Source organism: Lepidothrix coronata, unplaced genomic scaffold, assembly GCF_001604755.1.
Source record: "Lepidothrix coronata isolate B3197 unplaced genomic scaffold, Lepidothrix_coronata-1.0 Scaffold136, whole genome shotgun sequence".
Lineage (NCBI taxonomy): Eukaryota > Metazoa > Chordata > Aves > Passeriformes > Pipridae > Lepidothrix > Lepidothrix coronata.
The window spans coordinates 1,788,042-1,800,175 of record NW_016690316.1 but is presented as its reverse complement, the minus strand read 5'-3'; the positions used below and the strand labels follow the sequence as shown (position 1 = coordinate 1,800,175).

Genomic DNA, 12,134 nt, shown 5'->3' with positions numbered 1-12,134 from the left:
ACTGCGCAGGCTCGAAGGGTTAATGACCTTTCCCAAATCTTCGCTCGCGAAGACTGACCATTATTACCTGCATGTAAAACCAGGTACTGCCGTAGATTTAAAATATATCTCCTACATGAGAGCAGCAATCAACTGACCTTCTGAGAACACTGCTCTTGGCGGCAACATAAACAGAATAATTAAAAATCCAGTAGCAACTAGAAAACCAATATTCATCCTCTACTCAACTCTTGCAAAGTTAGGGAGGAAAAACAAGCTCTTCAAGTTTATGCTGGAGTTGAAGGATTCAGGCTGTTACTTATCACCCTGGGGCAAGAGCTCCAAGCATATGCACCAACAGTGTTAGGTGAACTGCCAGCATCTCCTTCCACTCCATCCCAGTGTACAAAAAACAGTCAGTACAGGCTGGGTGCATTTTTAATGCCCTAATGAGGCACTTGCAGCATTCAAGCCCTGAAGTTTGTCACTACTGACAATATTTGGATAGATTTAAGACCCAGTACCATATACCATGGACTGGCAGTAGGTTAACCTTGAAATATAAAGCATGGATACTCATTGCAGAGCTTGTATTCAGAAAATAAAAGGGGTGTAGGCTTCTGGCTCTTATCTCCTGTTGCAGCTACGGGCTAGAATGGAACTGCATCCCTGAGCCGGAAGGACTGATAATTCTCTTTCTGTAGCCTCTGGATGTTTCCTCTAACGATCCCAGCACTACTCCTATCTTGTCTGCATTGACTTTTGCTCAGCATGCTCTCAACCATGCCCAGTCTCCCACAAACACTGAACAATGCAATCAACTGCTCCAGCTAAATCAGCTGAGAGTTATAAAGCTGAGTTTCGACATATTGAAAACACTTCAATCAATGTCACTTTACTAAACCTTCTCTATGGTTTGATATACACATTAAATAACAGGGTGCAAACAGGAACCCTCCTGAACTGAGCAGGGAGAGAACCATCACAGGCAATAAACCTGAACATAACACTGACAATGACAGCATGCTCCTCTGACTCCATTGTTTAAGCACGGAGGCTTGGAAGTGGACAATGAAGATGCTTTGGGACAGAATGCATTAGGGAAGTTTGGGAAATGTTCCCATTTTTGATAGATTACACAATAAAGCACAGACATATCATAAGCTGGAACTGCATATAAAAAAATAGTATATTTAAAAAAACAAAATTATTTCTAAAAAGAGTTGGTCATTGATGTATCTAACAGCAGCATTATTGCCATACAATTTTTATTATAGATTGTGATGTTGCAGTAGGGCTTTACATACGTACATTGACTATACCATGTGAATCACCAGAAACATGCTTTTCTCTGTTTGTCTGATTTATTAAAACATAAATCATAATAGCATGTGCCAGAAATTTCTTCTGAAGGACATAATAAGGTAACAATTATCCTCTGAACTCCTTTCTTTGTCTTCAGAGAATAAAATGCATTAGAACGTATCCATTCGCTGCCCCATGACAGAAAATGAAAGCAAGTGTGATGGTTGCACCGTATGCTTTCAGTTCCTGCAGTTGGCTGGTGAAGTGAGCTTTGTTCCTGAATGTGCTGTCAGAGACAAAAAGAATACTTTCTCCAATCCTTTTAAGGAATAATCCTTAGAAACAGTAAGGAAAAATTAATTGAAGAGGTTTGGTTTTGCATAAATGCAAATGGATGTGGAAAAAAATATACGTGTAAATATCAAATGTAAACTTGAAATAGAATTTATTTAAAAGAAAATTACATACATAGGGCCTCCTTGTATTGTTTTGACTTGAATCAATGTATTACACCTTTTTCATTTTATGCAACAATTCACAGGATCTAATGCAGGGGAATTGTAGCATTTTCTTCTGTGCAAATATATACAGAGGAGCAACGTTACAAGTATTATTATAATCCCCCTCAGAGAAGGTTTAAGGCCTTCTAGATCAGCTTGTGAATGTTTGGAGTCCTGTGTCTGATGACTGGCACATTGAGAATGCTTAGTGCACCATGATTTTGCTCAATTATTTTTGAAGGAAAAATCATAAACAAAAATTTATAATACGCAGGGTGCTACATAAAGACATTATAAACTATGCAGGTGCAGGAACATAGAAGCAGCAAGATCAGAGCATAAAAATGGTTTTATTAATTCAAAGAAAGTATAATTTATCCTCTCAAATTTTGATTTTTTTCTTAAAACATTCTATTTCTATGGGAGAAGAATTATATTTGTGGTTTAAATTTAAAATAAAAAAAAAGGAAAATCAACAGTTTTCAGCAGCAATCCAGATCTGGAATTCACTTCATTTTCCTTTTTTTTTTCAGGAAGACACCGTGCCTGAACTACATTCTGCAAGTGCTTGGAAATAAAAAGATGGGGACCTCTGAATCAAATGTAATTTACAAGAATCCAAGTGGATATCAGGTTTCACTTTTCTCAAGTTCCATCAAGGCATTCATAACAAATAAATACACACACACACACACTTTCTTTGGTTTAGCTCATGATATAGAAAAGAGCTATTTTTTTCTTAGATTTTGCAGATATGTAACTCAAAATTAAATCACGACATCATATGAAAACCCAGTCCTGTGGTGTGCTATTCTGATTCTGTGGGAAACTTACATTTGCAATTAACTTCCAGAAAGACCACATATCATATCATTTTACTAAATGAAAAATTTAAATCACAGCAAATTGATGCTTTACTGTATTTGGTGTCTGTACTCCTGTACTGTTCAGGTTCTTTCTGTTTAATATTCCTGACCATTTCCATTTGCTTTGGGTCAGAATCTGGAATCTAGATACTTTCATTAATCATATTATAGTTATGCATAGTGCATATACATTTTATTCAGAGCACCATTATGAACTGTTTTTACTCTGTCACATCTAGGGATGGACAAAATGCTGACTAAAGTGGATTCAGAATACCACATATGATGGTTATGATGGCCGGCGAGCATCCTTATTAACAGCTACACTTTTTCAACATCGATATACATGATCTGGGAAACAGTATCATTTTGTGATTCCACTAAAAAGATCACAATACAATATTTACTGACATGGTCAAATCACACAGTTTGATGAAGTTCTTTACATGAGAATTTTGATACTCTGTGTTTATCTAAAGTTCAAACTGACTAAAATATAAGAGCACACGTCACTGCTTTTCTAATATTACATGCTTAAACCTCATTTTATTTACAGCTTCCAGTAGCTTTCAGCTAAATTCCTCGTTGCACTCACGGCCACATAGCTGGAGAAGGCTAACAAACCCCTCCGTGTTCACATGACAACCTTTGTGCAAACGCATCCTTATTCTGTCATCTACTGGCAGCGCGCTTCCCAGTCATGTTCTCTGCCAGTCCTTACCAGTTTGCCAATTACACAAGCTGCTTCCCAGACATCAGACAAAAATTCCATAAGACTGCTGTGCGAGCGTACCCTAATTAACCATCAGCTTAATTAGACAATTTACTGTGTAATTAGCAGGCAATTAGTCAACACCTCTCAGATCTTATTGACTGCTGTGACAGCCTTCCTTAGTCTACACATTCCCATACGCTTCCACGACCATGATCCCAGCCCTATCCTGTACAACAGCAACCCGTGCAAGGGAAGGGAAATCATATTACATAACAAGGGAAGAGAGAGAAAAATCAATATATAGCCTGTTCATTTATTGAACTATATTCTAGCCAAGACTTTCTTTTTTTCCGAGAAGGTCAGCTGCTAACAAAGAAATATCCATCTCTAACATTAGGTGACATCTTTTTCATTTATAATATGGTTTAGGAATTCTATCTTTTTTAACTCTTATATAGCACTAAATTATCAGAGAAGTCAGACAAGCAGAAGGTAAAAAAAGTTAATTTTTAAACTTACTAACATATTGTAGGTTTAAATATATGGCCGAGAACAGTGAAAAGGTGCTGGTAGCTGCTTTCGAAACTTATAGCTGTCATTGTAATTAACTGCTTCGTAGTCCAAAATGCATCAGGAAAGCCAAAACAGATTACTTTAAAGTATAAAAAGTCAATACTCAATAATAATTCAATAACATTAGAGTAAGTCAGCAGAAATAATTAATTTCTGAAGTAGTATCTAGTCCTCCCCACAAATCTAAAGTTGTATGCCCTTATAATACATCACGTGAGAAGTTACAATTAAAGACTATCATAATATGGTTACTAACGCAATACTAAAAATCTGTGTTTCTATTTTCTTTTCTATAGAAAAAAATTTTGCAATTAGTAATGATGAGGAGCTTTTTGGATAATTCTTAAGAGTAATATTCCAAAAGTTCATGGGGTGGATACATTTGTCTCCTCCTGGAATTAACTCTAGAAGATTTATTCACAAAAATCCCACAATTCCTGACTGAAGGACAGAATCCCATAAAACACAATCTCTATTATAGTAAAAAATTTGATTAATTATGTATCTCAAATAATGATGAGAAATGTTATTTAGAATACACTCACATACATATTTGAAATCGTAATAGGTATTTGTCCTAGTTAGAACAGCTGGGACCAGTTCATCACTGTGTGGATGTAATCCAAACTGTGTATTCAACACCCTCCATGTCATTTCCCAGAAACTGTTAACAACAGACCATTTGCAGCAGCTGCCCAGAGCACACCTGACCCCTCAGGCTATAAGCTGGGTGTTAAGAGGCCTGTGAGATAGGAGGACATTCCTGTCCTCACACCCACAACTCACAATGACTCAGTGTGGAACTCCCCGCCCTGCAGGAGGTACTGGGCATTCCTGCCTGAACCTGAGGGTATATAATCTTGGGCTCTTGGGACTTCTGGTACCGCTCGTCCGATCCAGAAAAGGATCAGAACCTTGACCAGACTGCGACCACCACTCTCGACCAGACTGTGATCACCACCCTCGACCAGACTGCGACCACCACTCTCACCAACAGGTTTTCCCTCTCCGTTTACTTTGGATTCAGGGGGACCATGTGGGGCTCAGCACGGGGGCCCAAAGAACACCACTCTGTTCGTGCCCCAGGGTGCTGGGTTATAGATCTGGGGTTTGTGGGTTAAAAACAATTGTTTGTCCATATAATTGTATTTATTGTATTATTTTTACTAAATTGTAACTTTGACAAGTTTTGAGTTGGGTTCATTTCTCCTGCCAGTTTACCTTTAAACCATCACAGTATTTCAACATAAGAACCCGTCAGGTTTTATAAACATATGGGACTTCATTCTGCTTTTGCAGCAACGTCAATCAGGAGTAAATGCAATTGTATCACCATGAGATTCAAAAATCAGCTCTTTGCTTTCTTAACTTCTTGTGTGGGCAAACCACATGTGAAACACAGCCTTACCAGTTTCATTTACCAAGTGGGAACTCAAGACCTGAGGTGACTCGAGCACTTAAGAGAAGGGTATTGTCTTTACATAGAAGCTACACTCATATAACCAAAAATTCCTTTAGAAGTGATTAAGCTAAAACCCTGTAAACTCGTGTGTAGAAACATATGCCAGTTCAGAGCTAGTTACATCATTTCAGCTAATGCCTACAAACTTCTTAACACAAGCTATATAGCACCACATACATGCTTGACATCAGTCTAAGAGTGTCTGTGCAGAGTCAATTTGGGACCACATTTCTGCAAACATGCTGCAAGTTCCATGGTCCAACCAGGAATCTTGGGGCAATAGCTGCCATGTGAGATGCTTCAGCTCTCTTGATGCAGAGAAGAGCTCTCTCTTCAGCTTGTCTTGGTGCAGAGAAGAGAAGCAGGGCTGCCATTTAACGTGCACAGTTGAACAAAGAAACAACCAGCTGGTACCCAGGGTAGAAGGCATGGTCTGGTTTACTGCTGGAAGCAGGTCTTCCCCAATACATCTGCAGCCTTATAATGTTAGTGGGCAGAGGTGTGGTCCCAAAGGGTCACCTAGACTTCTACAAAAGCCAACATTTGACCACAGCAATGAAAGCAGACCTCAGCAAAGATGCTGAACTGTAAATTAGAGCAGCTGAAGCATGAAGACCACTCTTTCATGTCCTGGGGTTTTTTATAATTATAATGTGGAAATGAGGGAAAAAACCAAACTCTTGACACATGCACTTAACCAAATGCAGAAAGTTGAAAAGTCAATGACTTGACAGAACAAAAACTTCTGAATTCTGTAATGGCTAAATAAAGATTTCATTGAACATCCGTGGTTACCTATTAAAGTGAATCCTGACAATTCCAAAAAACAAGGAAGTTTATGTCATTTATGCTAAGAACATTCAAAAATGTTAAATATGGCCTTATGCTGAGATTATCTTTGATAGGTGTGTTTCAAATATAACTATTTGGAAAAATATAGTACAGCTTTTTCTAATAAATTATAAAATACATAAGTGCTACTTAAGAAAGTTATATTCAGTTGGTTGGCACAACACTAAAAGGTTTGCAACAAATCTGAATTGAGAATGGAACAAGTGTGAAAATTTTAAATTTCAGAATTATACTTGACAATTCTTAGCTTACATTCAAACTGCTTTCTTAGCTGAATTCCTTTTGGACACAAAATTATGTGAGGCATTGCCAAGATTACCAACAAACTTCCAAGGATATAGAAAACAACCACAGAAAACGATAGCTGAATGATATTTTACACAAGTATGCTACATATTTGCTTTTTAAAATCCTGTTTATTCAGAATGTGATATTCAAAAATGCCGAGTACTTCAGATACAGCCAACAGAAGCTGCAGATCCTCAGCAGTTTTGGAAAATCCTGCATGTGTGCTCTCCTTGTCTCTCTCTTGATAAATATTTGCAGGTATTTTCAGAAGAATGAGGTAAATAAAGCAAAGTTAGTAAAGAGCAAGGCAGCTTCTTCAATACAAAAAAAGATACTATTGTGATTTTTATTCGGTGTAAAATTTGCATCCATTTTGTTTGACCGATTGGCTAATAGTTGCACTATAAATAGAAATTACATCCTCTCTTAAGTACTGGTCACTACCAGAACAGCATATATTATGCTGAGCAGGAATGAACACTCCTACTTTTGGTAGCTATTTTTTTATAGAAAGGCATATGTACCAAAATACTCAGTGTTGCAATCTTTACGCTCTTCCAAATTACAGTGAAACTGCTTCTCAGTTATGCCAATCTAAGTGCACTATGAGTTTCATTAAAATATGCAACAGTTTTCAGATTAAAAAATACCTTAAAGACTGATTTGAAAGTGTTTTACACATAAACTACCTAAAATATTCCAGCTCAAGGTTAATGATCAATTTGACACTTTGTATATGTATATGTACTCTTGCTACACTGTTTTAAACTACTGACTCCAGTAGAAAAACACAGGAAAGAGAAACAATCCCTAAATACTGTGTAAAAATCCCCAGATGAAAAAAACTGAATCCTTAGACAGCTATAGAATTGAGAATCCTGTAGCCTACCAAGAACCAGTTTTGCACATATCTCCTTTCACCTTTGACGGTCAGTTTTGTGTGCAGCTTTGAGGAAGATAAGCCATTGCCAGCTTAAAGACCCTATGGAACTTCTGCCACAAGCTCAAGGCATAAGGCATAAAAGTTACAGCCAAGATCACTCTGCTCCACAAGTGTGAATGGCAGGAAAAGAGATAACATGGGAAGAAAATTGCTGATCATCTGTTTGTAAAAATCTGTCCCTTTAGCCCAGATGAGGTTTACCAGCTCAGTGTTCAACACCCCTGCACAACAGATCCCTCTTTGTCTTCCACTGATGAATTGTCACACTGTGGATCATGCCTTGAGATAACAGACTTCTCCATGAGAGCCCCTGTGCAAGAGAGACTCTCACTACAGAAGAAGTGCAGCATTTATGTGATATTTAATGCTACAGGAAGAGTGGGACTAAACATTCGCCCAGAGGTTTAATTTTTATCACAAAACTGTAAGAAGTTTTTAATTTCTAAAGTAGTAAATACAATCATAAAGAGAGAGATAAACTTTTTTACAGATTGTTGTTAAACTCTTGCTTTAAAAATGAAGCTGGTTATCTTGAGCATTCAAAGTATTCATTGGCCAAAATAACCCGCCTTACTAATGGTAAAAACAGATTTTTAAATGGTCCAAAGTGCCTCACCAGTGCAAATTCACTGGTGTCAAGAGGCATGCCTGCAACAATTTAAGACATACATCTACTTGGTGCAGATTTTAGCTGTGGTAGGAAGGGATTTGGCTTATCAATAATGACTTGGTTAAAGCTCTCAGTCCTGGGATCTTTGGTGTCTTACTGTGTTCAAGCTGCTCTTTCTAGACTGGAATTTCTCCAGGATGAAGATGTGCCAAACCCCTACATCACCAGGTGCATGGACTGAAGAAAAAGAATGGTTAAATGCAGTCTCTTCTGGTTCTTCAGACAGTAATTTTGAAGCTACTGAAGTTATTTGCTTTTAAAAAAGTCTCCATCCTTCTTTTTATTTGGCCAGGGATAACGTAAAACTAAGTAGAGATGAAATCTGGTCCTTAAGCTGAACATGTCAGAAAAATACTTTTTCTTGGGAAAAAAGCACGAGTCTGTTTTCCTGCTACTTAATCAGATTCATAGAATTATTTGTTCCTTTTTTGTAACCAAATAACAGATTTTCTGTATAAAAATACTCAAGTAAAATACAATAGCACAACTACAGCATTTAAAAAAAAATTACATTCTATAGCATTTCTCTAGCACAGTCTTTCATCTCCTCTGTTACATTTTGCTGATTTTATGCACTGATCTAAAAAATGTAAAAATTGTAAAACAATAAAGCTGTTATTTCTTATTAAAATTCTTTCAGAAGTATGGGACAAAATGAGGCACATAACAAACTCCTAAAAATATTAAACCTAATAATAATTTTAACACTTATAAAACCAAAAAATAACTTATGAGTTCTGTGTGCTAAGGAATCCTGTAAAATACTGATTTTTCTGTTCAAAAATGTAGTTAATAAAAGTTGTCTGATGCTATTTAGTAGAAAGGCAAACAGTCCTTTTTATATTTGACATTAACAATCTGATCATTTGTCTCCCCAAAGAAAGCCCATACAGCTTTCATACAGACCACACAATAAAGAATAGTAATATTTCTGTTTACTGAGATATCAACTGGCATTTCGTTGCAAGTCAATGGTCTATCTTTGCTACAGCATACTAGACCTCAATCTGGCATCTACAAATGTCAAGAGTATAAAAAAAAAATTATAGGATGGAAATCAAAAGCATGTTCTAAATTCCTAAAAACCAAACAAAGTTCACCTAGATATATTTGCTGCAGAAATCAGTACAATATTCAGCTGTCAATCTTGAAAAACAATGAGGGAGCGATGCTGTCAGTAGGACAGGATAATAACATTTCAAGCAGATGTTCAGGCGGGGCTCTAATTCTCACTGAACTCCCTTGGTAAGCATTTAATTTCTTTATCGTATGCAAGCTAGGCAAATTGTACTTCATCAAAACTGTATTGTGAAATATTAATATTTCATATTATAGCAAAACTCCATAGAATAACCTTTGTCATATTAAGAACATCAGAATTTCAAATGTCATGGTTCTGCATTTTAATGCATCTTAAATAGCTTTTTGGCTTGGCACCATAAATTATAACTAGTTTAATCTAAATTACTTTGCTGTAATATCATACAAAAATATACATTTTGTAATACAGATTCACTTATGTGAAATACTAATGTTATGGAAAACAATGCATCATTGTACCATGATTTTTTTACCACCTTCAGTTATAAAGTGAGGTGCACACAGTGCAAATGTACAGAGAGAGAACTAGCTGGAGTCTGAATATGTATATTGTAATAACAGCACATAGAAATGTGATATATACTGGACAAATTATTTAATTCTCATACCAGCAATGATTCTTATTTAGAAATGGTCTGAAAATATATTGTAAAACCTACATCTGCAAATGCACAAACATATATTATGGCTAGAAAGTTTTCTCCGCTATGGTTTAGTTCAAATTTAATCTAGCTTTAATTGTAGCTTTGTTTTTAATATCAGCCACGCAACTTGCTCCATATATAATGAAAAAAATTAAAGACTAAAAATGAAGTTAGTCTGCATGTTGATTTCTGCTGGTTCTCATAATAAAGGCAACTGTTTCCGCATTATTGAAAGCGACAGCATCACAAATCAATGCGTGTCACAACAAAATAAAGACAGATGTATCTGATTAATCAGAATTAAATTTTAGAAGTGAAGGAAGCATCTAAAAATCAAAGCAAACATTTCTGCTAATCCAGTTGTTTTTTCCTCTTTCTAAACAGCCCATACTATGCAGTGAAAGAACAACAAAGCCTGAATTCAGCAATAAACCCCTAATTTCTACTATAAACTCCTCACTGAGGTATTGAATATGGTGTGCACAGGGATGTGCACACTTCATATAACCTCTGACTTCTTTTGATACTATGTTTATACAAACTTTCTGATTACAGGTTTTAATGCAAATTTTGTGTACTAAACAGTACTCACTAATACATTCTAAGTAAATAAATCAGCTTAGTATAGAACTTCTACTAAAAACCTCCCACTCACAGTTATTTGTTTAATTAAAGCAGTATCTCTCATTCTACATGTAGTTTTCTCTAAAAGAAGTAATAATTGCTATTCAGTTTTTGTGGACTCTTATGATGTGCACCTTTCCCATTTCCCTATGATATGCAGCTTCCCCATTTCCCTTCAATAGCTTGCAAACACAATTTACAAATAATATGCTGGACAGAGTTATCTGAATAAGACAGAAATACTATTTGAACCAACAGAGCAAAGAGCTATTGATCTGCAGTTAAAAAGGGAAGACATGAATATAGAAAAAGGTGTGTGAAGGGACACTTTTATTCTGCTACCATTTGTCTTTCCTACTGATAGTCTATTTTAAAAGCAGTTATTCTCATTTATTCCATTATTCAGCATTTCTGGAAGAATTCAAATCTACTTGATACTAAAGCAGCTGAGCAAAGATGTTTAATTTAGTAAATAAAATTCTACAAGTCACTATCTCCATCAGATACCTACAGACACATACAGGTACGGTACCCTGTAACTATTATTTGCATAATGCTATAATATCCAGTACATTCTAAAATATTTAAGAGTGCAGTATACTTTGAGGTATAAATACTCTGAAGAAATTTCTGAAGCTATTTCTAATGTTAGCTTTTCTTTAATGTTTCAACAATAGTACCGTAGTATGCAACAACAAACTTTTGCTGAATCACTCACAGTTGAAAACCTCACCCTACAAACAGAAAATGCTACACAGGTTGTCATGAAGACAATTATGTAGCAAAGTATGTAAGTGTTTAAAAGGGAACGAGCATGGCGTGACACAGTGAGCTCTGTGCTAACTCCCTCTGGGGCAGCACGTGAAGCTTTCAAGGTGAAGCCATGACAGATGAGGATTGGAGAGACTAGGGGAGTAAATTATGGTCCAGAGGCTAGAACTGCAGCACTGCTACCCAACAGTTCCTCTAAACAAGGCAGTAAGACCTCTCATAGGTGGAGGGGATCTCTAGCTTAGTATTTTAGAAGAGCTTTCTGTGTTAGATGGTGAAAGAGGGAAAAGGAGAAGTAGTTCATATGAAATAAATTCTGTCTTATGAGAATCACTCAGTTCTTCAGCCTGAGTCCGTCTTATTTCTGTCCTTGGATCTCCTTCTTCCAAGATTTATCATGTTTTTCTCTCTGACCTTATTCCATTCCACTGTAGTTAATGTATGGAAATTTGTGGTTGGACTGTATATGCTTTTCACAGGCTGTATGTCACTCAAATTTAGCCTGCATCAGTCACTTTTGCTGAAGTGCCAAAGGGAAGTCACTCATTTCCACTATCAGTGTCCGAACACAGTGGCCAATTCAGTCATTGGCTCTGGAAAATGGAGAATTTCTCCTGCTGCTAAGCTCCCCATTGCCACACAGGCACTTTGCATTTAACTATTGCAAACAAGAAGGAAGCCCACAAGTTAAGTGTTACTGGGACAGATAAAATAATTAGACAACAAGAATGAACACAGAATCCTGCTTATATCACATACAACCAAGGCTGAAGTGGAAGAGCTTCAGCTGCCAAAAACTGTGTCTAGCAAGCTCTCTTCCTCCCAGAAGCTCTTCCACTCT

The 12,134-nt window shown here is 36.6% G+C and overlaps 1 protein-coding gene across 5 annotated transcripts in view; it reads right to left on the bottom strand.

Moving 5' to 3' along the window:
• DPYD (dihydropyrimidine dehydrogenase) overlaps window positions 1-12,134 on the bottom strand; it is a 336,847-nt gene that overhangs the window by 147,166 nt on the left and 177,547 nt on the right. The gene's annotated exons all lie outside the window — the stretch shown is intronic.